This window comes from Hyperolius riggenbachi, chromosome 3 (assembly GCF_040937935.1).
Source record: "Hyperolius riggenbachi isolate aHypRig1 chromosome 3, aHypRig1.pri, whole genome shotgun sequence".
NCBI classification, from domain to species: domain Eukaryota; kingdom Metazoa; phylum Chordata; class Amphibia; order Anura; family Hyperoliidae; genus Hyperolius; species Hyperolius riggenbachi.
The window spans coordinates 83248350-83274551 of record NC_090648.1 but is presented as its reverse complement, the minus strand read 5'-3'; the positions used below and the strand labels follow the sequence as shown (position 1 = coordinate 83274551).

General features: G+C 47.0%; 38 non-coding genes across 38 annotated transcripts; all 38 read left to right on the top strand.

Annotated features, from left to right (window-relative positions):
- Window positions 1-450: 450 nt before the first annotated feature.
- Window positions 451-523, top strand: TRNAR-ACG (transfer RNA arginine (anticodon ACG)). Its single transcript has one exon. It is a non-coding gene; the product is annotated as a tRNA-Arg (tRNA).
- Window positions 524-1553: 1030 nt separating this feature from the next.
- On the top strand, window positions 1554-1626 carry TRNAR-ACG (transfer RNA arginine (anticodon ACG)). The gene has a single exon. It is a non-coding gene; the product is annotated as a tRNA-Arg (tRNA).
- Window positions 1627-1634: 8 nt separating this feature from the next.
- On the top strand, window positions 1635-1706 carry TRNAH-GUG (transfer RNA histidin (anticodon GUG)). The gene has a single exon. It is a non-coding gene; the product is annotated as a tRNA-His (tRNA).
- A 950-nt stretch (window positions 1707-2656) lies between these two features.
- On the top strand, window positions 2657-2729 carry TRNAR-ACG (transfer RNA arginine (anticodon ACG)). Its single transcript has one exon. It is a non-coding gene; the product is annotated as a tRNA-Arg (tRNA).
- An 8-nt stretch (window positions 2730-2737) lies between these two features.
- Window positions 2738-2809, top strand: TRNAH-GUG (transfer RNA histidin (anticodon GUG)). The gene has a single exon. It is a non-coding gene; the product is annotated as a tRNA-His (tRNA).
- A 1031-nt stretch (window positions 2810-3840) lies between these two features.
- TRNAH-GUG (transfer RNA histidin (anticodon GUG)) lies at window positions 3841-3912 on the top strand. Its single transcript has one exon. It is a non-coding gene; the product is annotated as a tRNA-His (tRNA).
- A 950-nt stretch (window positions 3913-4862) lies between these two features.
- On the top strand, window positions 4863-4935 carry TRNAR-ACG (transfer RNA arginine (anticodon ACG)). Its single transcript has one exon. It is a non-coding gene; the product is annotated as a tRNA-Arg (tRNA).
- A 1030-nt stretch (window positions 4936-5965) lies between these two features.
- On the top strand, window positions 5966-6038 carry TRNAR-ACG (transfer RNA arginine (anticodon ACG)). The gene has a single exon. It is a non-coding gene; the product is annotated as a tRNA-Arg (tRNA).
- Window positions 6039-6046: 8 nt separating this feature from the next.
- TRNAH-GUG (transfer RNA histidin (anticodon GUG)) lies at window positions 6047-6118 on the top strand. The gene has a single exon. It is a non-coding gene; the product is annotated as a tRNA-His (tRNA).
- A 950-nt stretch (window positions 6119-7068) lies between these two features.
- TRNAR-ACG (transfer RNA arginine (anticodon ACG)) lies at window positions 7069-7141 on the top strand. Its single transcript has one exon. It is a non-coding gene; the product is annotated as a tRNA-Arg (tRNA).
- An 8-nt stretch (window positions 7142-7149) lies between these two features.
- Window positions 7150-7221, top strand: TRNAH-GUG (transfer RNA histidin (anticodon GUG)). Its single transcript has one exon. It is a non-coding gene; the product is annotated as a tRNA-His (tRNA).
- Window positions 7222-8171: 950 nt separating this feature from the next.
- On the top strand, window positions 8172-8244 carry TRNAR-ACG (transfer RNA arginine (anticodon ACG)). Its single transcript has one exon. It is a non-coding gene; the product is annotated as a tRNA-Arg (tRNA).
- Window positions 8245-8252: 8 nt separating this feature from the next.
- TRNAH-GUG (transfer RNA histidin (anticodon GUG)) lies at window positions 8253-8324 on the top strand. Its single transcript has one exon. It is a non-coding gene; the product is annotated as a tRNA-His (tRNA).
- A 950-nt stretch (window positions 8325-9274) lies between these two features.
- Window positions 9275-9347, top strand: TRNAR-ACG (transfer RNA arginine (anticodon ACG)). Its single transcript has one exon. It is a non-coding gene; the product is annotated as a tRNA-Arg (tRNA).
- A 1029-nt stretch (window positions 9348-10376) lies between these two features.
- Window positions 10377-10449, top strand: TRNAR-ACG (transfer RNA arginine (anticodon ACG)). The gene has a single exon. It is a non-coding gene; the product is annotated as a tRNA-Arg (tRNA).
- An 8-nt stretch (window positions 10450-10457) lies between these two features.
- Window positions 10458-10529, top strand: TRNAH-GUG (transfer RNA histidin (anticodon GUG)). The gene has a single exon. It is a non-coding gene; the product is annotated as a tRNA-His (tRNA).
- A 950-nt stretch (window positions 10530-11479) lies between these two features.
- Window positions 11480-11552, top strand: TRNAR-ACG (transfer RNA arginine (anticodon ACG)). The gene has a single exon. It is a non-coding gene; the product is annotated as a tRNA-Arg (tRNA).
- Window positions 11553-11560: 8 nt separating this feature from the next.
- Window positions 11561-11632, top strand: TRNAH-GUG (transfer RNA histidin (anticodon GUG)). The gene has a single exon. It is a non-coding gene; the product is annotated as a tRNA-His (tRNA).
- Window positions 11633-12582: 950 nt separating this feature from the next.
- TRNAR-ACG (transfer RNA arginine (anticodon ACG)) lies at window positions 12583-12655 on the top strand. Its single transcript has one exon. It is a non-coding gene; the product is annotated as a tRNA-Arg (tRNA).
- Window positions 12656-13766: 1111 nt separating this feature from the next.
- TRNAH-GUG (transfer RNA histidin (anticodon GUG)) lies at window positions 13767-13838 on the top strand. The gene has a single exon. It is a non-coding gene; the product is annotated as a tRNA-His (tRNA).
- A 950-nt stretch (window positions 13839-14788) lies between these two features.
- TRNAR-ACG (transfer RNA arginine (anticodon ACG)) lies at window positions 14789-14861 on the top strand. The gene has a single exon. It is a non-coding gene; the product is annotated as a tRNA-Arg (tRNA).
- An 8-nt stretch (window positions 14862-14869) lies between these two features.
- Window positions 14870-14941, top strand: TRNAH-GUG (transfer RNA histidin (anticodon GUG)). The gene has a single exon. It is a non-coding gene; the product is annotated as a tRNA-His (tRNA).
- Window positions 14942-15891: 950 nt separating this feature from the next.
- TRNAR-ACG (transfer RNA arginine (anticodon ACG)) lies at window positions 15892-15964 on the top strand. Its single transcript has one exon. It is a non-coding gene; the product is annotated as a tRNA-Arg (tRNA).
- Window positions 15965-16983: 1019 nt separating this feature from the next.
- On the top strand, window positions 16984-17056 carry TRNAR-ACG (transfer RNA arginine (anticodon ACG)). Its single transcript has one exon. It is a non-coding gene; the product is annotated as a tRNA-Arg (tRNA).
- An 8-nt stretch (window positions 17057-17064) lies between these two features.
- On the top strand, window positions 17065-17136 carry TRNAH-GUG (transfer RNA histidin (anticodon GUG)). The gene has a single exon. It is a non-coding gene; the product is annotated as a tRNA-His (tRNA).
- A 950-nt stretch (window positions 17137-18086) lies between these two features.
- TRNAR-ACG (transfer RNA arginine (anticodon ACG)) lies at window positions 18087-18159 on the top strand. The gene has a single exon. It is a non-coding gene; the product is annotated as a tRNA-Arg (tRNA).
- Window positions 18160-19189: 1030 nt separating this feature from the next.
- On the top strand, window positions 19190-19262 carry TRNAR-ACG (transfer RNA arginine (anticodon ACG)). The gene has a single exon. It is a non-coding gene; the product is annotated as a tRNA-Arg (tRNA).
- An 8-nt stretch (window positions 19263-19270) lies between these two features.
- TRNAH-GUG (transfer RNA histidin (anticodon GUG)) lies at window positions 19271-19342 on the top strand. Its single transcript has one exon. It is a non-coding gene; the product is annotated as a tRNA-His (tRNA).
- Window positions 19343-20292: 950 nt separating this feature from the next.
- On the top strand, window positions 20293-20365 carry TRNAR-ACG (transfer RNA arginine (anticodon ACG)). The gene has a single exon. It is a non-coding gene; the product is annotated as a tRNA-Arg (tRNA).
- An 8-nt stretch (window positions 20366-20373) lies between these two features.
- On the top strand, window positions 20374-20445 carry TRNAH-GUG (transfer RNA histidin (anticodon GUG)). Its single transcript has one exon. It is a non-coding gene; the product is annotated as a tRNA-His (tRNA).
- A 950-nt stretch (window positions 20446-21395) lies between these two features.
- On the top strand, window positions 21396-21468 carry TRNAR-ACG (transfer RNA arginine (anticodon ACG)). The gene has a single exon. It is a non-coding gene; the product is annotated as a tRNA-Arg (tRNA).
- A 1019-nt stretch (window positions 21469-22487) lies between these two features.
- TRNAR-ACG (transfer RNA arginine (anticodon ACG)) lies at window positions 22488-22560 on the top strand. Its single transcript has one exon. It is a non-coding gene; the product is annotated as a tRNA-Arg (tRNA).
- Window positions 22561-22568: 8 nt separating this feature from the next.
- Window positions 22569-22640, top strand: TRNAH-GUG (transfer RNA histidin (anticodon GUG)). Its single transcript has one exon. It is a non-coding gene; the product is annotated as a tRNA-His (tRNA).
- A 950-nt stretch (window positions 22641-23590) lies between these two features.
- On the top strand, window positions 23591-23663 carry TRNAR-ACG (transfer RNA arginine (anticodon ACG)). The gene has a single exon. It is a non-coding gene; the product is annotated as a tRNA-Arg (tRNA).
- Window positions 23664-23671: 8 nt separating this feature from the next.
- On the top strand, window positions 23672-23743 carry TRNAH-GUG (transfer RNA histidin (anticodon GUG)). Its single transcript has one exon. It is a non-coding gene; the product is annotated as a tRNA-His (tRNA).
- A 950-nt stretch (window positions 23744-24693) lies between these two features.
- TRNAR-ACG (transfer RNA arginine (anticodon ACG)) lies at window positions 24694-24766 on the top strand. Its single transcript has one exon. It is a non-coding gene; the product is annotated as a tRNA-Arg (tRNA).
- An 8-nt stretch (window positions 24767-24774) lies between these two features.
- On the top strand, window positions 24775-24846 carry TRNAH-GUG (transfer RNA histidin (anticodon GUG)). The gene has a single exon. It is a non-coding gene; the product is annotated as a tRNA-His (tRNA).
- Window positions 24847-25796: 950 nt separating this feature from the next.
- Window positions 25797-25869, top strand: TRNAR-ACG (transfer RNA arginine (anticodon ACG)). The gene has a single exon. It is a non-coding gene; the product is annotated as a tRNA-Arg (tRNA).
- Window positions 25870-26202: the final 333 nt, after the last annotated feature.

Genomic DNA, 26202 nt, shown 5'->3' with positions numbered 1-26202 from the left:
CAGACAGCTGCCCAGACAGAGGACCCTTTCCATACTGCTTGGCTTCACTCCTTGTCTTCACACCCAGCAACTTTCCCATTGGCACTAACTACACTCGGTGCAGCTGCAACAACATCACCTTAAGAAATGTGTGAATAACGCTAGGACTAGCATACAAAATGTGCCCTGATCCTATAGTGGCTAGTACTCTTTGTTGTGGCTGCAAGCAACCTGGTGTGAATACGGTTTACGGCGGGCTGCTTTCTGCACTCCTCTTGCAACCTTCTTCAAGCTTTTAGAACAGCATTGTGAATATCTGGACTCAGAGACAGCAAATTCATGACATTTTAATAGAGATTATCTCTCAAAGAAGTTCTCGCTACAGAAGATGTTCAGTGGAATAGGGCACTTCAACGAGGCCCACTTTCCTTGTGGCCGCAAGGAAAACGTGCTATGCATATGTCAGCAGCAGGGCCAGTGGCGCAATGGATAACGCGTCTGACTACGGATCAGAAGATTGTAGGTTCGACTCCTACCTGGCTCAGGAAACAAACCGTGATCGTATAGTGGTTAGTACTCTGCGTTGTGGCCGCAGCAACCCCGGTTCGAATCCGGGGCACGGCAGGCTCTTTACTTTCTTCCTCTGCGACTTTTTCTTCAGCTTGCAACCAATCTACGGACTTTCTAAAGCATTCAGGAACCTTAGGCTCTGCTTGCTTCACTTCTTCACTACAACATTTTGCCTTTCGCCGAGAGAAAACTTTCTCTGCTATGGACCTTTGTAGCATCTTCAAACATCTTCACAAACACCATCCTCACATGACATCTTGGCCTCACCAGTTGCCAGTCTCTTGCTAAGCCTAGGTCAACTTTCACCACTTGCCTTTCCCAAGAAACCCGCGCAAGAAAAAGACCTATTACACAGAGCACTTGAGCATCAATTCACCTTGGCGCCCATACTTCTGATGGCTGCTAGCAATGCTTAAAGGACAACTCTGCTTTGACATTGTTCTGCACAGACAACTTTAACAGCAGACCCTGATCAATCATGCAGAGATAATGCTTTCAGGATTTTGTTCCTAGAAGGAGATAGAAGAACTTAGCCCGCCGTGCCCCACTCACAACAGACAGCTGCCCAGACAGAGGACCCTTTCCATACTGCTTGGCTTCACTCCTTGTCTTCACACCCAGCAACTTTCCCATTGGCACTAACTACACTCGGTGCAGCTGCAACAACATCACCTTAAGAAATGTGTGAATAACGCTAGGACTAGCATACAAAATGTGCCCTGATCCTATAGTGGCTAGTACTCTTTGTTGTGGCTGCAAGCAACCTGGTGTGAATACGGTTTACGGCGGGCTGCTTTCTGCACTCCTCTTGCAACCTTCTTCAAGCTTTTAGAACAGCATTGTGAATATCTGGACTCAGAGACAGCAAATTCATGACATTTTAATAGAGATTATCTCTCAAAGAAGTTCTCGCTACAGAAGATGTTCAGTGGAATAGGGCACTTCAACGAGGCCCACTTTCCTTGTGGCCGCAAGGAAAACGTGCTATGCATATGTCAGCAGTAGGGCCAGTGGCGCAATGGATAACGCGTCTGACTACGGATCAGAAGCTTGTAGGTTCGACTCCTACCTGGCTCAGGAAACATGCCGTGATCGTATAGTGGTTAGTACTCTGCGTTGTGGCCGCAGCAACCCCGGTTCGAATCCGGGTCACGGCAGGCTCTTTACTTTCTTCCTCTGCGACTTTTTCTTCAGCTTGCAACCAATCTACTGACTTTCTAAAGCATTCAGGAACCTTAGGCTCTGCTTGCTTCACTTCTTCACTACAACATTTTGCCTTTCGCCGAGAGAAAACTTTCTCTGCTATGGACCTTTGTAGCATCTTCAAACATCTTCACAAATACCATCCTCACATGACATCTTGGCCTCACCAGTTGCCAGTCTCTTGCTAAGCCTAGGTCAACTTTCACCACTTGCCTTTCCCAAGAAACCCGCGCAAGAAAAAGACCTATTACACAGAGCACTTGAGCATCAATTCACCTTGGCGCCCATACTTCTGATGGCTGCTAGCAATGCTTAAAGGACAACTCTGCTTTGACATTGTTCTGCACAGACAACTTTAACAGCAGACCCTGATCAGTCATGCAGAGATAATGCTTTCAGGATTTTGTTCCTAGAAGGAGATAGAAGAACTTAGCCCACCGTGCCCCACTCACAACAGACAGCTGCCCAGACAGAGGACCCTTTCCATACTGCTTGGCTTCACTCCTTGTCTTCACACCCAGCAACTTTCCCATTGGCACTAACTACACTCGGTGCAGCTGCAACAACATCACCTTAAGAAATGTGTGAATAACGCTAGGACTAGCATACAAAATGTGCCCTGATCCTATAGTGGCTAGTACTCTTTGTTGTGGCTGCAAGCAACCTGGTGTGAATACGGTTTACGGCGGGCTGCTTTCTGCACTCCTCTTGCAACCTTCTTCAAGCTTTTAGAACAGCATTGTGAATATCTGGACTCAGAGACAGTAAATTCATGACATTTTAATAGAGATTATCTCTCAAAGAAGTTCTCGCTACAGAAGATGTTCAGTGGAATAGGGCACTTCAACGAGGCCCACTTTCCTTGTAGCCGCAAGGAAAACGTGCTATGCATATGTCAGCAGCAGGGCCAGTGGCGCAATGGATAACGCGTCTGACTACGGATCAGAAGATTGTAGGTTCGACTCCTACCTGGCTCAGGAAACATGCCGTGATCGTATAGTGGTTAGTACTCTGTGTTGTGGCCGCAGCAACCCCGGTTCGAATCCGGGTCACGGCAGGCTCTTTACTTTCTTCCTCTGCGACTTTTTCTTCAGCTTGCAACCAATCTACTGACTTTCTAAAGCATTCAGGAACCTTAGGCTCTGCTTGCTTCACTTCTTCACTACAACATTTTGCCTTTCGCCGAGAGAAAACTTTCTCTGCTATGGACCTTTGTAGCATCTTCAAACATCTTCACAAATACCATCCTCACATGACATCTTGGCCTCACCAGTTGCCAGTCTCTTGCTAAGCCTAGGTCAACTTTCACCACTTGCCTTTCCCAAGAAACCCGCGCAAGAAAAAGACCTATTACACAGAGCACTTGAGCATCAATTCACCTTGGCGCCCATACTTCTGATGGCTGCTAGCAATGCTTAAAGGACAACTCTGCTTTGACATTGTTCTGCACAGACAACTTTAACAGCAGACCCTGATCAATCATGCAGAGATAATGCTTTCAGGATTTTGTTCCTAGAAGGAGATAGAAGAACTTAGCCCGCCGTGCCCCACTCACAACAGACAGCTGCCCAGACAGAGGACCCTTTCCATACTGCTTGGCTTCACTCCTTGTCTTCACACCCAGCAACTTTCCCATTGGCACTAACTACACTCGGTGCAGCTGCAACAACATCACCTTAAGAAATGTGTGAATAACGCTAGGACTAGCATACAAAATGTGCCCTGATCCTATAGTGGCTAGTACTCTTTGTTGTGGCTGCAAGCAACCTGGTGTGAATACGGTTTACGGCGGGCTGCTTTCTGCACTCCTCTTGCAACCTTCTTCAAGCTTTTAGAACAGCATTGTGAATATCTGGACTCAGAGACAGCAAATTCATGACATTTTAATAGAGATTATCTCTCAAAGAAGTTCTCGCTACAGAAGATGTTCAGTGGAATAGGGCACTTCAACGAGGCCCACTTTCCTTGTGGCCGCAAGGAAAACGTGCTATGCATATGTCAGCAGCAGGGCCAGTGGCGCAATGGATAACGCGTATGACTACGGATCAGAAGATTGTAGGTTTGACTCCTACCTGGCTCAGGAAACATGCCGTGATCGTATAGTGGTTAGTACTCTGCGTTGTGGCCGCAGCAACCCCGGTTCGAATCCGGGTCACGGCAGGCTCTTTACTTTCTTCCTCTGCGACTTTTTCTTCAGCTTGCAACCAATCTACTGACTTTCTAAAGCATTCAGGAACCTTAGGCTCTGCTTGCTTCACTTCTTCACTACAACATTTTGCCTTTCGCCGAGAGAAAACTTTCTCTGCTATGGACCTTTGTAGCATCTTCAAACATCTTCACAAATACCATCCTCACATGACATCTTGGCCTCACCAGTTGCCAGTCTCTTGCTAAGCCTAGGTCAACTTTCACCACTTGCCTTTCCCAAGAAACCCGCGCAAGAAAAAGATCTATTACACAGAGCACTTGAGCATCAATTCACCTTGGCGCCCATACTTCTGATGGCTGCTAGCAATGCTTAAAGGTCAACTCTGCTTTGACATTGTTCTGCACAGACAACTTTAACAGCAGACCCTGATCAATCATGCAGAGATAATGCATTCAGGATTTTGTTCCTAGAAGGAGATAGAAGAACTTAGCCCGCCGTGCCCCACTCACAACAGACAGCTGCCCAGACAGAGGACCCTTTCCATACTGCTTGGCTTCACTCCTTGTCTTCACACCCAGCAACTTTCCCATTGGCACTAACTACACTCGGTGCAGCTGCAACAACATCACCTTAAGAAATGTGTGAATAACGCTAGGACTAGCATACAAAATGTGCCCTGATCCTATAGTGGCTAGTACTCTTTGTTGTGGCTGCAAGCAACCTGGTGTGAATACGGTTTACGGCGGGCTGCTTTCTGCACTCCTCTTGCAACCTTCTTCAAGCTTTTAGAACAGCATTGTGAATATCTGGACTCAGAGACAGCAAATTCATGACATTTTAATAGAGATTATCTCTCAAAGAAGTTCTCGCTACAGAAGATGTTCAGTGGAATAGGGCACTTCAACGAGGCCCACTTTCCTTGTGGCCGCAAGGAAAACGTGCTATGCATATGTCAGCAGCAGGGCCAGTGGCGCAATGGATAACACGTCTGACTACGGATCAGAAGATTGTAGGTTCGACTCCTACCTGGCTCAGGAAACATGCCGTGACCGTATAGTGGTTAGTACTCTGCGTTGTGGCCGCAGCAACCCCGGTTTGAATCCGGGTCACGGCAGGCTCTTTACTTTCTTCCTCTGCGACTTTTTCTTCAGCTTGCAACCAATCTACTGACTTTCTAAAGCATTCAGGAACCTTAGGCTCTGCTTGCTTCACTTCTTCACTACAACATTTTGCCTTTCGCCGAGAGAAAACTTTCTCTGCTATGGACCTTTGTAGCATCTTCAAACATCTTCACAAATACCATCCTCACATGACATCTTGGCCTCACCAGTTGCCAGTCTCTTGCTAAGCCTAGGTCAACTTTCACCACTTGCCTTTCCCAAGAAACCCGCGCAAGAAAAAGACCTATTACACAGAGCACTTGAGCATCAATTCACCTTGGCGCCCATACTTCTGATGGCTGCTAGCAATGCTTAAAGGACAACTCTGCTTTGACATTGTTCTGCACAGACAACTTTAACAGCAGACCCTGATCAGTCATGCAGAGATAATGCTTTCAGGATTTTGTTCCTAGAAGGAGATAGAAGAACTTAGCCCACCGTGCCCCACTCACAACAGACAGCTGCCCAGACAGAGGACCCTTTCCATACTGCTTGGCTTCACTCCTTGTCTTCACACCCAGCAACTTTCCCATTGGCACTAACTACACTCGGTGCAGCTGCAACAACATCACCTTAAGAAATGTGTGAATAACGCTAGGACTAGCATACAAAATGTGCCCTGATCCTATAGTGGCTAGTACTCTTTGTTGTGGCTGCAAGCAACCTGGTGTGAATACGGTTTACGGCGGGCTGCTTTCTGCACTCCTCTTGCAACCTTCTTCAAGCTTTTAGAACAGCATTGTGAATATCTGGACTCAGAGACAGCAAATTCATGACATTTTAATAGAGATTATCTCTCAAAGAAGTTCTCGCTACAGAAGATGTTCAGTGGAATAGGGCACTTCAACGAGGCCCACTTTCCTTGTGGCCGCAAGGAAAACGTGCTATGCATAGGTCAGCAGCAGGGCCAGTGGCGCAATGGATAACGCGTCTGACTACGGTTCAGAAGATTGTAGGTTCGACTCCTACCTGGCTCGGGAAACATGCCGTGATCGTATAGTGGTTAGTACTCTGTGTTGTGGCCGCAGCAACCCCGGTTCGAATCCGGGTCACGGCAGGCTCTTTACTTTCTTCCTCTGCGACTTTTTCTTCAGCTTGCAACCAATCTACTGACTTTCTAAAGCATTCAGGAACCTTAGGCTCTGCTTGCTTCACTTCTTCACTACAACATTTTGCCTTTCGCCGAGAGAAAACTTTCTCTGCTATGGACCTTTGTAGCATCTTCAAACATCTTCACAAATACCATCCTCACATGACATCTTGGCCTCACCAGTTGCCAGTCTCTTGCTAAGCCTAGGTCAACTTTCACCACTTGCCTTTCCCAAGAAACCCGCGCAAGAAAAAGACCTATTACACAGAGCACTTGAGCATCAATTCACCTTGGCGCCCATACTTCTGATGGCTGCTAGCAATGCTTAAAGGACAACTCTGCTTTGACATTGTTCTGCACAGACAACTTTAACAGCAGACCCTGATCAATCATGCAGAGATAATGCTTTCAGGATTTTGTTCCTAGAAGGAGATAGAAGAACTTAGCCCGCCGTGCCCCACTCACAACAGACAGCTGCCCAGACAGAGGACCCTTTCCATACTGCTTGGCTTCACTCCTTGTCTTCACACCCAGCAACTTTCCCATTGGCACTAACTACACTCGGTGCAGCTGCAACAACATCACCTTAAGAAATGTGTGAATAACGCTAGGACTAGCATACAAAATGTGCCCTGATCCTATAGTGGCTAGTACACTTTGTTGTGGCTGCAAGCAACCTGGTGTGAATACGGTTTACGGCGGGCTGCTTTCTGCACTCCTCTTGCAACCTTCTTCAAGCTTTTAGAACAGCATTGTGAATATCTGGACTCAGAGACAGCAAATTCATGACATTTTAATAGAGATTATCTCTCAAAGAAGTTCTCGCTACAGAAGATGTTCAGTGGAATAGGGCACTTCAACGAGGCCCACTTTCCTTGTGGCCGCAAGGAAAACGTGCTATGCATATGTCAGCAGCAGGGCCAGTGGCGCAATGGATAACGCGTATGACTACGGATCAGAAGATTGTAGGTTCGACTCCTACCTGGCTCAGGAAACATGCCGTGATCGTATAGTGGTTAGTACTCTGCGTTGTGGCCGCAGCAACCCCGGTTCGAATCCGGGTCACGGCAGGCTCTTTACTTTCTTCCTCTGCGACTTTTTCTTCAGCTTGCAACCAATCTACTGACTTTCTAAAGCATTCAGGAACCTTAGGCTCTGCTTGCTTCACTTCTTCACTACAACATTTTGCCTTTCGCCGAGAGAAAACTTTCTCTGCTATGGACCTTTGTAGCATCTTCAAACATCTTCACAAATACCATCCTCACATGACATCTTGGCCTCACCAGTTGCCAGTCTCTTGCTAAGCCTAGGTCAACTTTCACCACTTGCCTTTCCCAAGAAACCCGCGCAAGAAAAAGACCTATTACACAGAGCACTTGAGCATCAATTCACCTTGGCGCCCATACTTCTGATGGCTGCTAGCAATGCTTAAAGGACAACTCTGCTTTGACATTGTTCTGCACAGACAACTTTAACAGCAGACCCTGATCAGTCATGCAGAGATAATGCTTTCAGGATTTTGTTCCTAGAAGGAGATAGAAGAACTTAGCCCACCGTGCCCCACTCACAACAGACAGCTGCCCAGACAGAGGACCCTTTCCATACTGCTTGGCTTCACTCCTTGTCTTCACACCCAGCAACTTTCCCATTGGCACTAACTACACTCGGTGCAGCTGCAACAACATCACCTTAAGAAATGTGTGAATAACGCTAGGACTAGCATACAAAATGTGCCCTGATCCTATAGTGGCTAGTACTCTTTGTTGTGGCTGCAAGCAACCTGGTGTGAATACGGTTTACGGCGGGCTGCTTTCTGCACTCCTCTTGCAACCTTCTTCAAGCTTTTAGAACAGCATTGTGAATATCTGGACTCAGAGACAGCAAATTCATGACATTTTAATAGAGATTATCTCTCAAAGAAGTTCTCGCTACAGAAGATGTTCAGTGGAATAGGGCACTTCAACGAGGCCCACTTTCCTTGTGGCCGCAAGGAAAACGTGCTATGCATATGTCAGCAGCAGGGCCAGTGGCGCAATGGATAACGCGTCTGACTACGGATCAGAAGATTGTAGGTTCGACTCCTACCTGGCTCAGGAAACATGCCGTGATCGTATAGTGGTTAGTACTCTGTGTTGTGGCCGCAGCAACCCCGGTTCGAATCCGGGTCACGGCAGGCTCTTTACTTTCTTCCTCTGCGACTTTTTCTTCAGCTTGCAACCAATCTACTGACTTTCTAAAGCATTCAGGAACCTTAGGCTCTGCTTGCTTCACTTCTTCACTACAACATTTTGCCTTTCGCCGAGAGAAAACTTTCTCTGCTATGGACCTTTGTAGCATCTTCAAACATCTTCACAAATACCATCCTCACATGACATCTTGGCCTCACCAGTTGCCAGTCTCTTGCTAAGCCTAGGTCAACTTTCACCACTTGCCTTTCCCAAGAAACCCGCGCAAGAAAAAGACCTATTACACAGAGCACTTGAGCATCAATTCACCTTGGCGCCCATACTTCTGATGGCTGCTAGCAATGCTTAAAGGACAACTCTGCTTTGACATTGTTCTGCACAGACAACTTTAACAGCAGACCCTGATCAATCATGCAGAGATAATGCTTTCAGGATTTTGTTCCTAGAAGGAGATAGAAGAACTTAGCCCGCCGTGCCCCACTCACAACAGACAGCTGCCCAGACAGAGGACCCTTTCCATACTGCTTGGCTTCACTCCTTGTCTTCACACCCAGCAACTTTCCCATTGGCACTAACTACACTCGGTGCAGCTGCAACAACATCACCTTAAGAAATGTGTGAATAACGCTAGGACTAGCATACAAAATGTGCCCTGATCCTATAGTGGCTAGTACTCTTTGTTGTGGCTGCAAGCAACCTGGTGTGAATACGGTTTACGGCGGGCTGCTTTCTGCACTCCTCTTGCAACCTTCTTCAAGCTTTTAGAACAGCATTGTGAATATCTGGACTCAGAGACAGCAAATTCATGACATTTTAATAGAGATTATCTCTCAAAGAAGTTCTCGCTACAGAAGATGTTCAGTGGAATAGGGCACTTCAACGAGGCCCACTTTCCTTGTGGCCGCAAGGAAAACGTGCTACGCATATGTCAGCAGCAGGGCCAGTGGCGCAATGGATAACGCGTCTGACTACGGATCAGAAGATTGTAGGTTCGACTCCTACCTGGCTCAGGAAACATGCCGTGATCGTATAGTGGTTAGTACTCTGCGTTGTGGCCGCAGCAACCCCGGTTTGAATCTGGGTCACGGCAGGCTCTTTACTTTCTTCCTCTGCGACTTTTTCTTCAGCTTGCAACCAATCTACTGACTTTCTAAAGCATTCAGGAACCTTAGGCTCTGCTTGCTTCACTTCTTCACTACAACATTTTGCCTTTCGCCGAGAGAAAACTTTCTCTGCTATGGACCTTTGTAGCATCTTCAAACATCTTCACAAATACCATCCTCACATGACATCTTGGCCTCACCAGTTGCCAGTCTCTTGCTAAGCCTAGGTCAACTTTCACCACTTGCCTTTCCCAAGAAACCCGCGCAAGAAAAAGACCTATTACACAGAGCACTTGAGCATCAATTCACCTTGGCGCCCATACTTCTGATGGCTGCTAGCAATGCTTAAAGGACAACTCTGCTTTGACATTGTTCTGCACAGACAACTTTAACAGCAGACCCTGATCAATCATGCAGAGATAATGCTTTCAGGATTTTGTTCCTAGAAGGAGATAGAAGAACTTAGCCCGCCGTGCCCCACTCACAACAGACAGCTGCCCAGACAGAGGACCCTTTCCATACTGCTTGGCTTCACTCCTTGTCTTCACACCCAGCAACTTTCCCATTGGCACTAACTACACTCGGTGCAGCTGCAACAACATCACCTTAAGAAATGTGTGAATAACGCTAGGACTAGCATACAAAATGTGCCCTGATCCTATAGTGGCTAGTACTCTTTGTTGTGGCTGCAAGCAACCTGGTGTGAATACGGTTTACGGCGGGCTGCTTTCTGCACTCCTCTTGCAACCTTCTTCAAGCTTTTAGAACAGCATTGTGAATATCTGGACTCAGAGACAGCAAATTCATGACATTTTATAGAGATTATCTCTCAAAGAAGTTCTCGCTACAGAAGATGTTCAGTGGAATAGGGCACTTCAACGAGGCCCACTTTCCTTGTGGCCGCAAGGAAAACGTGCTATGCATATGTCAGCAGCAGGGCCAGTGGCGCAATGGATAACGCGTCTGACTACGGATCAGAAGATTGTAGGTTCGACTCCTACCTGGCTCAGGAAACATGCCGTGATCGTATAGTGGTTAGTACTCTGCGTTGTGGCCGCAGCAACCCCGGTTTGAATCCGGGTCACGGCAGGCTCTTTACTTTCTTCCTCTGCGACTTTTTCTTCAGCTTGCAACCAATCTACTGACTTTCTAAAGCATTCAGGAACCTTAGGCTCTGCTTGCTTCACTTCTTCACTACAACATTTTGCCTTTCGCCGAGAGAAAACTTTCTCTGCTATGGACTTTTGTAGCATCTTCAAACATCTTCACAAACACCATCCTCACATGACATCTTGGCCTCACCAGTTGCCAGTCTCTTGCTAAGCCTAGGTCAACTTTCACCACTTGCCTTTCCCAAGAAACCCGCGCAAGAAAAAGACCTATTACACAGAGCACTTGAGCATCAATTCACCTTGGCGCCCATACTTCTGATGGCTGCTAGCAATGCTTAAAGGACAACTCTGCTTTGACATTGTTCTGCACAGACAACTTTAACAGCAGACCCTGATCAATCATGCAGAGATAATGCTTTCAGGATTTTGTTCCTAGAAGGAGATAGAAGAACTTAGCCCGCCGTGCCCCACTCACAACAGACAGCTGCCCAGACAGAGGACCCTTTCCATACTGCTTGGCTTCACTCCTTGTCTTCACACCCAGCAACTTTCCCATTGGCACTAACTACACTCGGTGCAGCTGCAACAACATCACCTTAAGAAATGTGTGAATAACGCTAGGACTAGCATACAAAATGTGCCCTGATCCTATAGTGGCTAGTACTCTTTGTTGTGGCTGCAAGCAACCTGGTGTGAATGCGGTTTACGGCGGGCTGCTTTCTGCGCTCCGCTTGCAACCTTCTTCAAGCTTTTAGAACAGCATTGTGAATATCTGGACTCAGAGACAGCAAATTCATGACATTTTAATAGAGATTATCTCTCAAAGAAGTTCTCGCTACAGAAGATGTTCAGTGGAATAGGGCACTTCATCGAGGCCCACTTTCCTTGTGGCCGCAAGGAAAACGTGCTATGCATATGTCAGCAGCAGGGCCAGTGGCGCAATGGATAACGCGTCTGACTACGTATCAGAAGATTGTAGGTTTGACTCCTACCTGGCTCAGGAAACATGCCGTGATCGTATAGTGGTTAGTACTCTGCGTTGTGGCCGCAGCAACCCCGGTTCGAATCCGGGTCACGGCAGGCTCTTTACTTTCTTCCTCTGCGACTTTTTCTTCCGCTTGCAACCAATCTACTGACTTTCTAAAGCATTCAGGAACCTTAGGCTCTGCTTGCTTCACTTCTTCACTACAACATTTTGCCTTTCGCCGAGAGAAAACTTTCTCTGCTATGGACCTTTGTAGCATCTTCAAACATCTTCACAAATACCATCCTCACATGACATCTTGGCCTCACCAGTTGCCAGTCTCTTGCTAAGCCTAGGTCAACTTTCACCACTTGCCTTTCCCAAGAAACCCGCGCAAGAAAAATACCTATTACACAGAGCACTTGAGCATCAATTCACCTTGGCGCCCATACTTCTGATGGCTGCTAGCAATGCTTAAAGGACAACTCTGCTTTGACATTGTTCTGCACAGACAACTTTAACAGCAGACCCTGATCAATCATGCAGAGATAATGCTTTCAGGATTTTGTTCCTAGAAGGAGATAGAAGAACTTAGCCCGCCGTGCCCCACTCACAACAGACAGCTGCCCAGACAGAGGACCCTTTCCATACTGCTTGGCTTCACTCCTTGTCTTCACACCCAGCAACTTTCCCATTGGCACTAACTACACTCGGTGCAGCTGCAACAACATCACCTTAAGAAATGTGTGAATAACGCTAGGACTAGCATACAAAATGTGCCCTGATCCTATAGTGGCTAGTACTCTTTGTTGTGGCTGCAAGCAACCTGGTGTGAATACGGTTTACGGCGGGCTGCTTTCTGCACTCCTCTTGCAACCTTCTTCAAGCTTTTAGAACAGCATTGTGAATATCTGGACTCAGAGACAGCAAATTCATGACATTTTAATAGAGATTATCTCTCAAAGAAGTTCTCGCTACAGAAGATGTTCAGTGGAATAGGGCACTTCAACGAGGCCCACTTTCCTTGTGGCCGCAAGGAAAACGTGCTATGCATATGTCAGCAGCAGGGCCAGTGGCGCAATGGATAACGCGTCTGACTACGGATCAGAAGCTTGTAGGTTCGACTCCTACCTGGCTCAGGAAACATGCCGTGATCGTATAGTGGTTAGTACTCTGTGTTGTGGCTGCAGCAACCCCGGTTCGAATCTGGGTCACGGCAGGCTCTTTACTTTCTTCCTCTGCGACTTTTTCTTCAGCTTGCAACCAATCTACTGACTTTTTAAAGCATTCAGGAACCTTAGGCTCTGCTTGCTTCACTTCTTCACTACAACATTTTGCCTTTCGCCGAGAGAAAACTTTCTCTGCTATGGACCTTTGTAGCATCTTCAAACATCTTCACAAATACCATCCTCACATGACATCTTGGCCTCACCAGTTGCCAGTCTCTTGCTAAGCCTAGGTCAACTTTCACCACTTGCCTTTCCCAAGAAACCCGCGCAAGAAAAAGACCTATTACACAGAGCACTTGAGCATCAATTCACCTTGGCGCCCATACTTTTGATGGCTGCTAGCAATGCTTAAAGGACAACTCTGCTTTGACATTGTTCTGCACAGACAACTTTAACAGCAGACCCTGATCAATCATGCAGAGATAATGCTTTCAGGATTTTGTTCCTAGAAGGAGATAGAAGAACTTAGCCCGCCGTGCCCCACTCACAACAGACAGCTGCCCAGACAGAGGACCCTTTCCATACTGCTTGGCTTCACTCCTTGTCTTCACACCCAGCAACTTTCCCATTGGCACTAACTACACTCGGTGCAGCTGCAACAACATCACCTTAAGAAATGTGTGAATAACGCTAGGACTAGCATACAAAATGTGCCCTGATCCTATAGTGGCTAGTACTCTTTGTTGTGGCTGCAAGCAACCTGGTGTGAATATGGTTTACGGCGGGCTGCTTTCTGCACTCCGCTTGCAACCTTCTTCAAGCTTTTAGAACAGCATTGTGAATATCTGGACTCAGAGACAGCAAATTCATGACATTTTAATAGAGATTATCTCTCAAAGAAGTTCTCGCTACAGAAGATGTTCAGTGGAATAGGGCACTTCAACGAGGCCCACTTTCCTTGTGGCCGCAAGGAAAACGTGCTATGCTTATGTCAGCAGCAGGGCCAGTGGCGCAATGGATAACGCGTCTGCCTACGTATCAGAAGATTGTAGGTTCGACTCCTACCTGGCTCAGGAAACATGCCGTGATCGTATAGTGGTTAGTACTCTGCGTTGTGGCCGCAGCAACCCTGGTTCGAATCCGGGTCACGGCAGGCTCTTTACTTTCTTCCTCTGCGACTTTTTCTTCCGCTTGCAACCAATCTACTGACTTTCTAAAGCATTCAGGAACCTTAGGCTCTGCTTGCTTCACTTCTTCACTACAACATTTTGCCTTTCGCCGAGAGAAAACTTTCTCTGCTATGGACCTTTGTAGCATCTTCAAACATCTTCACAAATACCATCCTCACATGACATCTTGGCCTCACCAGTTGCCAGTCTCTTGCTAAGCCTAGGTCAACTTTCACCACTTGCCTTTCCCAAGAAACCCGCGCAAGAAAAAGACCTATTACACAGAGCACTTGAGCATCAATTCACCTTGGCGCCCATACTTCTGATGGCTGCTAGCAATGCTTAAAGGACAACTCTGCTTTGACATTGTTCTGCACAGACAACTTTAACAGCAGACCCTGATCAATCATGCAGAGATAATGCTTTCAGGATTTTGTTCCTAGAAGGAGATAGAAGAACTTAGCCCGCCGTGCCCCACTCACAACAGACAGCTGCCCAGACAGAGGACCCTTTCCATACTGCTTGGCTTCACTCCTTGTCTTCACACCCAGCAACTTTCCCATTGGCACTAACTACACTCGGTGCAGCTGCAACAACATCACCTTAAGAAATGTGTGAATAACGCTAGGACTAGCATACAAAATGTGCCCTGATCCTATAGTGGCTAGTACTCTTTGTTGTGGCTGCAAGCAACCTGGTGTGAATACGGTTTACGGCGGGCTGCTTTCTGCACTCCTCTTGCAACCTTCTTCAAGCTTTTAGAACAGCATTGTGAATATCTGGACTCAGAGACAGCAAATTCATGACATTTTAATAGAGATTATCTCTCAAAGAAGTTCTCGCTACAGAAGATGTTCAGTGGAATAGGGCACTTCAACGAGGCCCACTTTCCTTGTGGCCGCAAGGAAAATGTGCTTTGCATATGTCAGCAGCAGGGCCAGTGGCGCAATGGATAACGCGTCTGACTACGGATCAGAAGATTGTAGGTTCGACTCCTACCTGGCTCAGGAAACATGCCGTGATCGTATAGTGGTTAGTACTCTGCGTTGTGGCCGCAGCAACCCCGGTTCGAATCCGGGTCACGGCAGGCTCTTTACTTTCTTCCTCTGCGACTTTTTCTTCAGCTTGCAACCAATCTACTGACTTTCTAAAGCATTCAGGAACCTTAGGCTCTGCTTGCTTCACTTCTTCACTACAACATTTTGCCTTTCGCCGAGAGAAAACTTTCTCTGCTATGGACCTTTGTAGCATCTTCAAACATCTTCACAAATACCATCCTCACATGACATCTTGGCCTCACCAGTTGCCAGTCTCTTGCTAAGCCTAGGTCAACTTTCACCACTTGCCTTTCCCAAGAAACCCGCGCAAGAAAAAGACCTATTACACAGAGCACTTGAGCATCAATTCACCTTGGCGCCCATACTTCTGATGGCTGCTAACAATGCTTAAAGGACAACTCTGCTTTGACATTGTTCTGCACAGACAACTTTAACAGCAGACCCTGATCAATCATGCAGAGATAATGCTTTCAGGATTTTGTTCCTAGAAGGAGATAGAAGAACTTAGCCCGCCGTGCCCCACTCACAACAGACAGCTGCCCAGACAGAGGACCCTTTCCATACTGCTTGGCTTCACTCCTTGTCTTCACACCCAGCAACTTTCCCATTGGCACTAACTACACTCGGTGCAGCTGCAACAACATCACCTTAAGGAATGTGTGAATAACGCTAGGACTAGCATACAAAATGTGCCCTGATCCTATAGTGGCTAGTACTCTTTGTTGTGGCTGCAAGCAACCTGGTGTGAATACGGTTTACAGCGGGCTGCTTTCTGCACTCCTCTTGCAACCTTCTTCAAGCTTTTAGAACAGCATTGTGAATATCTGGACTCAGAGACAGCAAATTCATGACATTTTAATAGAGATTATCTCTCAAAGAAGTTCTCGCTACAGAAGATGTTCAGTGGAATAGGGCACTTCAACGAGGCCCACTTTCCTTGTGGCCGCAAGGAAAACGTGCTATGCATATGTCAGCAGCAGGGCCAGTGGCGCAATGGATAACGCATCTGATTACGGATCAGAAGATTGTAGGTTCGACTCCTACCTGGCTCAGGAAACATGCCGTGATCGTATAGTGGTTAGTACTCTGCGTTGTGGCTGCAGCAACCCCGGGTCATGGCAGGCTCTTTACTTTCTTCCTCTGCGACTTTTTCTTCAGCTTGCAACCAATCTACTGACTTTCTAAAGCATTCAGGAACCTTAGGCTCTGCTTGCTTCACTTCTTCACTACAACATTTTGCCTTTCGCCGAGAGAAAACTTTCTCTGCTATGGACCTTTGTAGCATCTTCAAACATCTTCACAAACACCATCCTCACATGACATCTTGGCCTCACCAGTTGCCAGTCTCTTGCTAAGCCTAGGTCAACTTTCACCACTTGCCTTTCCCAAGAAACCCGCGCAAGAAAAAGACCTATTACACAGAGCACTTGAGCATCAATTCACCTTGGCGCCCATACTTCTGATGGCTGCTAGCAATGCTTAAAGGACAACTCTGCTTTGACATTGTTCTGCACAGACAACTTTAACAGCAGACCCTGATCAATCATGCAGAGATAATGCTTTCAGGATTTTGTTCCTAGAAGGAGATAGAAGAACTTAGCCCGCCGTGCCCCACTCACAACAGACAGCTGCCCAGACAGAGGACCCTTTCCATACTGCTTGGCTTCACTCCTTGTCTTCACACCCAGCAACTTTCCCATTGGCACTAACTACACTCGGTGCAGCTGCAACAACATCACCTTAAGAAATGTGTGAATAACGCTAGGACTAGCATACAAAATGTGCCCTGATCCTATAGTGGCTAGTACTCTTTGTTGTGGCTGCAAGCAACCTGGTGTGAATGCGGTTTACGGCGGGCTGCTTTCTGCGCTCCGCTTGCAACCTTCTTCAAGCTTTTAGAACAGCATTGTGAATATCTGGACTCAGAGACAGCAAATTCATGACATTTTAATAGAGATTATCTCTCAAAGAAGTTCTCGCTACAGAAGATGTTCAGTGGAATAGGACACTTCATCGAGGCCCACTTTCCTTGTGGCCGCAAGGAAAACGTGCTATGCATATGTCAGCAGCAGGGCCAGTGGCGCAATGGATAACGCGTCTGACTACGTATCAGAAGATTGTAGGTTCGACTCCTACCTGGCTCAGGAAACATGCCGTGATCGTATAGTGGTTAGTACTCTGCGTTGTGGCCGCAGCAACCCCGGTTCGAATCCGGGTCACGGCAGGCTCTTTACTTTCTTCCTCTGCGACTTTTTCTTCCGCTTGCAACCAATCTACTGACTTTCTAAAGCATTCAGGAACCTTAGGCTCTGCTTGCTTCACTTCTTCACTACAACATTTTGCCTTTCGCCGAGAGAAAACTTTCTCTGCTATGGACCTTTGTAGCATCTTCAAACATCTTCACAAATACCATCCTCACATGACATCTTGGCCTCACCAGTTGCCAGTCTCTTGCTAAGCCTAGGTCAACTTTTACCACTTGCCTTTCCCAAGAAACCCGCGCAAGAAAAATACCTATTACACAGAGCACTTGAGCATCAATTCACCTTGGCGCCCATACTTCTGATGGCTGCTAGCAATGCTTAAAGGACAACTCTGCTTTGACATTGTTCTGCACAGACAACTTTAACAGCAGACCCTGATCAATCATGCAGAGATAATGCTTTCAGGATTTTGTTCCTAGAAGGAGATAGAAGAACTTAGCCCGCCGTGCCCCACTCACAACAGACAGCTGCCCAGACAGAGGACCCTTTCCATACTGCTTGGCTTCACTCCTTGTCTTCACACCCAGCAACTTTCCCATTGGCACTAACTACACTCGGTGCAGCTGCAACAACATCACCTTAAGAAATGTGTGAATAACGCTAGGACTAGCATACAAAATGTGCCCTGATCCTATAGTGGCTAGTACTCTTTGTTGTGGCTGCAAGCAACCTGGTGTGAATACGGTTTACGGCGGGCTGCTTTCTGCACTCCTCTTGCAACCTTCTTCAAGCTTTTAGAACAGCATTGTGAATATCTGGACTCAGAGACAGCAAATTCATGACATTTTAATAGAGATTATCTCTCAAAGAAGTTCTCGCTACAGAAGATGTTCAGTGGAATAGGGCACTTCAACGAGGCCCACTTTCCTTGTGGCCGCAAGGAAAACGTGCTATGCATATGTCAGCAGCAGGGCCAGTGGCGCAATGGATAACGCGTCTGACTACGGATCAGAAGCTTGTAGGTTCGACTCCTACCTGGCTCAGGAAACATGCCGTGATCGTATAGTGGTTAGTACTCTGTGTTGTGGCCGCAGCAACCCCGGTTCGAATCTGGGTCACGGCAGGCTCTTTACTTTCTTCCTCTGCGACTTTTTCTTCAGCTTGCAACCAATCTACTGACTTTTTAAAGCATTCAGGAACCTTAGGCTCTGCTTGCTTCACTTCTTCACTACAACATTTTGCCTTTCGCCGAGAGAAAACTTTCTCTGCTATGGACCTTTGTAGCATCTTCAAACATCTTCACAAATACCATCCTCACATGACATCTTGGCCTCACCAGTTGCCAGTCTCTTGCTAAGCCTAGGTCAACTTTCACCACTTGCCTTTCCCAAGAAACCCGCGCAAGAAAAAGACCTATTACACAGAGCACTTGAGCATCAATTCACCTTGGCGCCCATACTTTTGATGGCTGCTAGCAATGCTTAAAGGACAACTCTGCTTTGACATTGTTCTGCACAGACAACTTTAACAGCAGACCCTGATCAATCATGCAGAGATAATGCTTTCAGGATTTTGTTCCTAGAAGGAGATAGAAGAACTTAGCCCGCCGTGCCCCACTCACAACAGACAGCTGCCCAGACAGAGGACCCTTTCCATACTGCTTGGCTTCACTCCTTGTCTTCACACCCAGCAACTTTCCCATTGGCACTAACTACACTCGGTGCAGCTGCAACAACATCACCTTAAGAAATGTGTGAATAACGCTAGGACTAGCATACAAAATGTGCCCTGATCCTATAGTGGCTAGTACTCTTTGTTGTGGCTGCAAGCAACCTGGTGTGAATATGGTTTACGGCGGGCTGCTTTCTGCACTCCGCTTGCAACCTTCTTCAAGCTTTTAGAACAGCATTGTGAATATCTGGACTCAGAGACAGCAAATTCATGACATTTTAATAGAGATTATCTCTCAAAGAAGTTCTCGCTACAGAAGATGTTCAGTGGAATAGGGCACTTCAACGAGGCCCACTTTCCTTGTGGCCGCAAGGAAAACGTGCTATGCTTATGTCAGCAGCAGGGCCAGTGGCGCAATGGATAACGCGTCTGACTACGTATCAGAAGATTGTAGGTTCGACTCCTACCTGGCTCAGGAAACATGCCGTGATCGTATAGTGGTTAGTACTCTGCGTTGTGGCCGCAGCAACCCTGGTTCGAATCCGGGTCACGGCAGGCTCTTTACTTTCTTCCTCTGCGACTTTTTCTTCCGCTTGCAACCAATCTACTGACTTTCTAAAGCATTCAGGAACCTTAGGCTCTGCTTGCTTCACTTCTTCACTACAACATTTTGCCTTTCGCCGAGAGAAAACTTTCTCTGCTATGGACCTTTGTAGCATCTTCAAACATCTTCACAAATACCATCCTCACATGACATCTTGGCCTCACCAGTTGCCAGTCTCTTGCTAAGCCTAGGTCAACTTTCACCACTTGCCTTTCCCAAGAAACCCGCGCAAGAAAAAGACCTATTACACAGAGCACTTGAGCATCAATTCACCTTGGCGCCCATACTTCTGATGGCTGCTAGCAATGCTTAAAGGACAACTCTGCTTTGACATTGTTCTGCACAGACAACTTTAACAGCAGACCCTGATCAATCATGCAGAGATAATGCTTTCAGGATTTTGTTCCTAGAAGGAGATAGAAGAACTTAGCCCGCCGTGCCCCACTCACAACAGACAGCTGCCCAGACAGAGGACCCTTTCCATACTGCTTGGCTTCACTCCTTGTCTTCACACCCAGCAACTTTCCCATTGGCACTAACTACACTCGGTGCAGCTGCAACAACATCACCTTAAGAAATGTGTGAATAACGCTAGGACTAGCATACAAAATGTGCCCTGATCCTATAGTGGCTAGTACTCTTTGTTGTGGCTGCAAGCAACCTGGTGTGAATACGGTTTACGGCGGGCTGCTTTCTGCACTCCTCTTGCAACCTTCTTCAAGCTTTTAGAACAGCATTGTGAATATCTGGACTCAGAGACAGCAAATTCATGACATTTTAATAGAGATTATCTCTCAAAGAAGTTCTCGCTACAGAAGATGTTCAGTGGAATAGGGCACTTCAACGAGGCCCACTTTCCTTGTGGCCGCAAGGAAAATGTGCTTTGCATATGTCAGCAGCAGGGCCAGTGGCGCAATGGATAACGCGTCTGACTACGGATCAGAAGATTGTAGGTTCGACTCCTACCTGGCTCAGGAAACATGCCGTGATCGTATAGTGGTTAGTACTCTGCGTTGTGGCCGCAGCAACCCCGGTTCGAATCCGGGTCACGGCAGGCTCTTTACTTTCTTCCTCTGCGACTTTTTCTTCAGCTTGCAACCAATCTACTGACTTTCTAAAGCATTCAGGAACCTTAGGCTCTGCTTGCTTCACTTCTTCACTACAACATTTTGCCTTTCGCCGAGAGAAAACTTTCTCTGCTATGGACCTTTGTAGCATCTTCAAACATCTTCACAAATACCATCCTCACATGACATCTTGGCCTCACCAGTTGCCAGTCTCTTGCTAAGCCTAGGTCAACTTTCACCACTTGCCTTTCCCAAGAAACCCGCGCAAGAAAAAGACCTATTACACAGAGCACTTGAGCATCAATTCACCTTGGCGCCCATACTTCTGATGGCTGCTAACAATGCTTAAAGGACAACTCTGCTTTGACATTGTTCTGCACAGACAACTTTAACAGCAGACCCTGATCAATCATGCAGAGATAATGCTTTCAGGATTTTGTTCCTAGAAGGAGATAGAAGAACTTAGCCCGCCGTGCCCCACTCACAACAGACAGCTGCCCAGACAGAGGACCCTTTCCATACTGCTTGGCTTCACTCCTTGTCTTCACACCCAGCAACTTTCCCATTGGCACTAACTACACTCGGTGCAGCTGCAACAACATCACCTTAAGGAATGTGTGAATAACGCTAGGACTAGCATACAAAATGTGCCCTGATCCTATAGTGGCTAGTACTCTTTGTTGTGGCTGCAAGCAACCTGGTGTGAATACGGTTTACGGCGGGCTGCTTTCTGCACTCCTCTTGCAACCTTCTTCAAGCTTTTAGAACAGCATTGTGAATATCTGGACTCAGAGACAGCAAATTCATGACATTTTAATAGAGATTATCTCTCAAAGAAGTTCTCGCTACAGAAGATGTTCAGTGGAATAGGGCACTTCAACGAGGCCCACTTTCCTTGTGGCCGCAAGGAAAACGTGCTATGCATATGTCAGCAGCAGGGCCAGTGGCGCAATGGATAACGCGTCTGACTACGGATCAGAAGCTTGTTGGTTCGACTCCTACCTGGCTCAGGAAACATGCCGTGATTGTATAGTGGTTAGCACTCTGTGTTGTGGCCGCAGCAACCCCGGGTCACGGCAGGCTCTTAACTTTCTTCCTCTGCGACTTTTTCTTCAGCTTGCAACCAATCTACTGACTTTCTAAAGCATTCAGGAACCTTAGGCTCTGCTTGCTTCACTTCTTCACTACAACATTTTGCCTTTCGCCGAGAGAAAACTTTCTCTGCTATGGACCTTTGTAGCATCTTCAAACATCTTCACAAACACCATCCTCACATGACATCTTGGCCTCACCAGTTGCCAGTCTCTTGCTAAGCCTAGGTCAACTTTCACCACTTGCCTTTCCCAAGAAACCCGCGCAAGAAAAAGACCTATTACACAGAGCACTTGAGCATCAATTCACCTTGGCGCCCATACTTCTGATGGCTGCTAGCAATGCTTAAAGGACAACTCTGCTTTGACATTGTTCTGCACAGACAACTTTAACAGCAGACCCTGATCAATCATGCAGAGATAATGCTTTCAGGATTTTGTTCCTAGAAGGAGATAGAAGAACTTAGCCCGCCGTGCCCCACTCACAACAGACAGCTGCCCAGACAGAGGACCCTTTCCATACTGCTCGGCTTCACTCCTTGTCTTCACACCCAGCAACTTTCCCATTGGCACTAACTACACTCGGTGCAGCTGCAACAACATCACCTTAAGAAATGTGTGAATAACGCTAGGACTAGCATACAAAATGTGCCCTGATCCTATAGTGGCTAGTACTCTTTGTTGTGGCTGCAAGCAACCTGGTGTGAATGCGGTTTACGGCGGGCTGCTTTCTGCACTCCGCTTGCAACCTTCTTCAAGCTTTTAGAACAGCATTGTGAATATCTGGACTCAGAGACAGCAAATTCATGACATTTTAATAGAGATTATCTCTCAAAGAAGTTCTCGCTACAGAAGATGTTCAGTGGAATAGGGCACTTCATCGAGGCCCACTTTCCTTGTGGCCGCAAGGAAAACGTGCTATGCATATGTCAGCAGCAGGGCCAGTGGCGCAATGGATAACGCGTCTGACTACGGATCAGAAGCTTGTAGGTTCGACTCCTACCTGGCTCAGGAAACATGCCGTGATCGTATAGTGGTTAGTACTCTGTGTTGTGGCCGCAGCAACCCCGGTTCGAATCCGGGTCACGGCAGGCTCTTTACTTTCTTCCTCTGTGACTTTTTCTTCAGCTTGCAACCAATCTACTGACTTTTTAAAGCATTCAGGAACCTTAGGCTCTGCTTGCTTCACTTCTTCACTACAACATTTTGCCTTTCGCCGAGAGAAAACTTTCTCTGCTATGGACCTTTGTAGCATCTTCAAACATCTTCACAAATACCATCCTCACATGACATCTTGGCCTCACCAGTTGCCAGTCTCTTGCTAAGCCTAGGTCAACTTTCACCACTTGCCTTTCCCAAGAAACCCGCGCAAGAAAAAGACCTATTACACAGAGCACTTGAGCATCAATTCACCTTGGCGCCCATACTTTTGATGGCTGCTAGCAATGCTTAAAGGACAACTCTGCTTTGACATTGTTCTGCACAGACAACTTTAACAGCAGACCCTGATCAATCATGCAGAGATAATGCTTTCAGGATTTTGTTCCTAGAAGGAGATAGAAGAACTTAGCCCGCCGTGCCCCACTCACAACAGACAGCTGCCCAGACAGAGGACCCTTTCCATACTGCTTGGCTTCACTCCTTGTCTTCACACCCAGCAACTTTCCCATTGGCACTAACTACACTCGGTGCAGCTGCAACAACATCACCTTAAGAAATGTGTGAATAACGCTAGGACTAGCATACAAAATGTGCCCTGATCCTATAGTGGCTAGTACTCTTTGTTGTGGCTGCAAGCAACCTGGTGTGAATACGGTTTACGGCGGGCTGCTTTCTGCACTCCGCTTGCAACCTTCTTCAAGCTTTTAGAACAGCATTGTGAATATCTGGACTCAGAGACAGCAAATTCATGACATTTTAATAGAGATTATCTCTCAAAGAAGTTCTCGCTACAGAAGATGTTCAGTGGAATAGGGCACTTCAACGAGGCCCACTTTCCTTGTGGCCGCAAGGAAAACGTGCTATGCATATGTCAGCAGCAGGGCCAGTGGCGTAATGGATAACGCGTCTGACTACGGATCAGAAGATTGTAGGTTCGACTCCTACCTGGCTCAGGAAACATGCCGTGATCGTATAGTGGTTAGTACTCTGCGTTGTGGCCGCAGCAACCCTGGTTCGAATCCGGGTCACGGCAGGCTCTTTACTTTCTTCCTCTGCGACTTTTTCTTCCGCTTGCAACCAATCTACTGACTTTCTAAAGCATTCAGGAACCTTAGGCTCTGCTTGCTTCACTTCTTCACTGCAACATTTTGCCTTTCGCCGAGAGAAAACTTTCTCTGCTATGGACCTTTGTAGCATCTTCAAACATCTTCACAAATACCATCCTCACATGACATCTTGGCCTCACCAGTTGCCAGTCTCTTGCTAAGCCTAGGTCAACTTTCACCACTTGCCTTTCCCAAGAAACCCGCGCAAGAAAAAGACCTATTACACAGAGCACTTGAGCATCAATTCACCTTGGCGCCCATACTTCTGATGGCTGCTAGCAATGCTTAAAGGACAACTCTGCTTTGACATTGTTCTGCACAGACAACTTTAACAGCAGACCCTGATCAATCATGCAGAGATAATGCTTTCAGGATTTTGTTCCTAGAAGGAGATAGAAGAACTTAGCCCGCCGTGCCCCACTCACAACAGACAGCTGCCCAGACAGAGGACCCTTTCCATACTGCTTGGCTTCACTCCTTGTCTTCACACCCAGCAACTTTCCCATTGGCACTAACTACACTCGGTGCAGCTGCAACAACATCACCTTAAGAAATGTGTGAATAACGCTAGGACTAGCATACAAAATGTGCCCTGATCCTATAGTGGCTAGTACTCTTTGTTGTGGCTGCAAGCAACCTGGTGTGAATACGGTTTACGGCGGGCTGCTTTCTGCACTCCTCTTGCAACCTTCTTCAAGCTTTTAGAACAGCATTGTGAATATCTGGACTCAGAGACAGCAAATTCATGACATTTTAATAGAGATTATCTCTCAAAGAAGTTCTCGCTACAGAAGATGTTCAGTGGAATAGGGCACTTCAACGAGGCCCACTTTCCTTGTGGCCGCAAGGAAAATGTGCTATGCATATGTCAGCAGCAGGGCCAGTGGCGCAATGGATAACGCGTCTGACTACGGATCAGAAGATTGTAGGTTCGACTCCTACCTGGCTCAGGAAACATGCCGTGATCGTGTAGTGGTTAGTACTCTGCGTTGTGGCCGCAGCAACCCCGGTTCGAATCCGGGTCACGGCAGGCTCTTTACTTTCTTCCTCTGCGACTTTTTCTTCAGCTTGCAACCAATCTACTGACTTTCTAAAGCATTCAGGAACCTTAGGCTCTGCTTGCTTCACTTCTTCACTACAACATTTTGCCTTTCGCCGAGAGAAAACTTTCTCTGCTATGGACCTTTGTAGCATCTTCAAACATCTTCACAAATACCATCCTCACATGACATCTTGGCCTCACCAGTTGCCAGTCTCTTGCTAAGCCTAGGTCAACTTTCACCACTTGCCTTTCCCAAGAAACCCGCGCAAGAAAAAGACCTATTACACAGAGCACTTGAGCATCAATTCACCTTGGCGCCCATACTTCTGATGGCTGCTAACAATGCTTAAAGGACAACTCTGCTTTGACATTGTTCTGCACAGACAACTTTAACAGCAGACCCTGATCAATCATGCAGAGATAATGCTTTCAGGATTTTGTTCCTAGAAGGAGATAGAAGAACTTAGCCCGCCGTGCCCCACTCACAACAGACAGCTGCCCAGACAGAGGACCCTTTCCATACTGCTTGGCTTCACTACTTGTCTTCACACCCAGCAACTTTCCCATTGGCACTAACTACACTCGGTGCAGCTGCAACAACATCACCTTAAGGAATGTGTGAATAACGCTAGGACTAGCATACAAAATGTGCCCTGATCCTATAGTGGCTAGTACTCTTTGTTGTGGCTGCAAGCAACCTGGTGTGAATACGGTTTACGGCGGGCTGCTTTCTGCACTCCTCTTGCAACCTTCTTCAAGCTTTTAGAACAGCATTGTGAATATCTGGACTCAGAGACAGCAAATTCATGACATTTTAATAGAGATTATCTCTCAAAGAAGTTCTCGCTACAGAAGATGTTCAGTGGAATAGGGCACTTCAACGAGGCCCACTTTCCTTGTGGCCGCAAGGAAAACGTGCTATGCATATGTCATCAGCAGGGCCAGTGGCGCAATGGATAACGCGTCTGACTACGGATCAGAAGCTTGTAGGTTCGACTCCTACCTGGCTCAGGAAACATGCCGTGATCGTATAGTGGTTAGTACTCTGTGTTGTGGCCGCAGCAACCCCGGGTCACGGCAGGCTCTTAACTTTCTTCCTCTGTGACTTTTTCTTCAGCTTGCAACCAATCTACTGACTTTCTAAAGCATTCAGGAACCTTAGGCTCTGCTTGCTTCACTTCTTCACTACAACATTTTGCCTTTCGCCGAGAGAAAACTTTCTCTGCTATGGACCTTTGTAGCATCTTCAAACATCTTCACAAACACCATCCTCACATGACATCTTGGCCTCACCAGTTGCCAGTCTCTTGCTAAGCCTAGGTCAACTTTCACCACTTGCCTTTC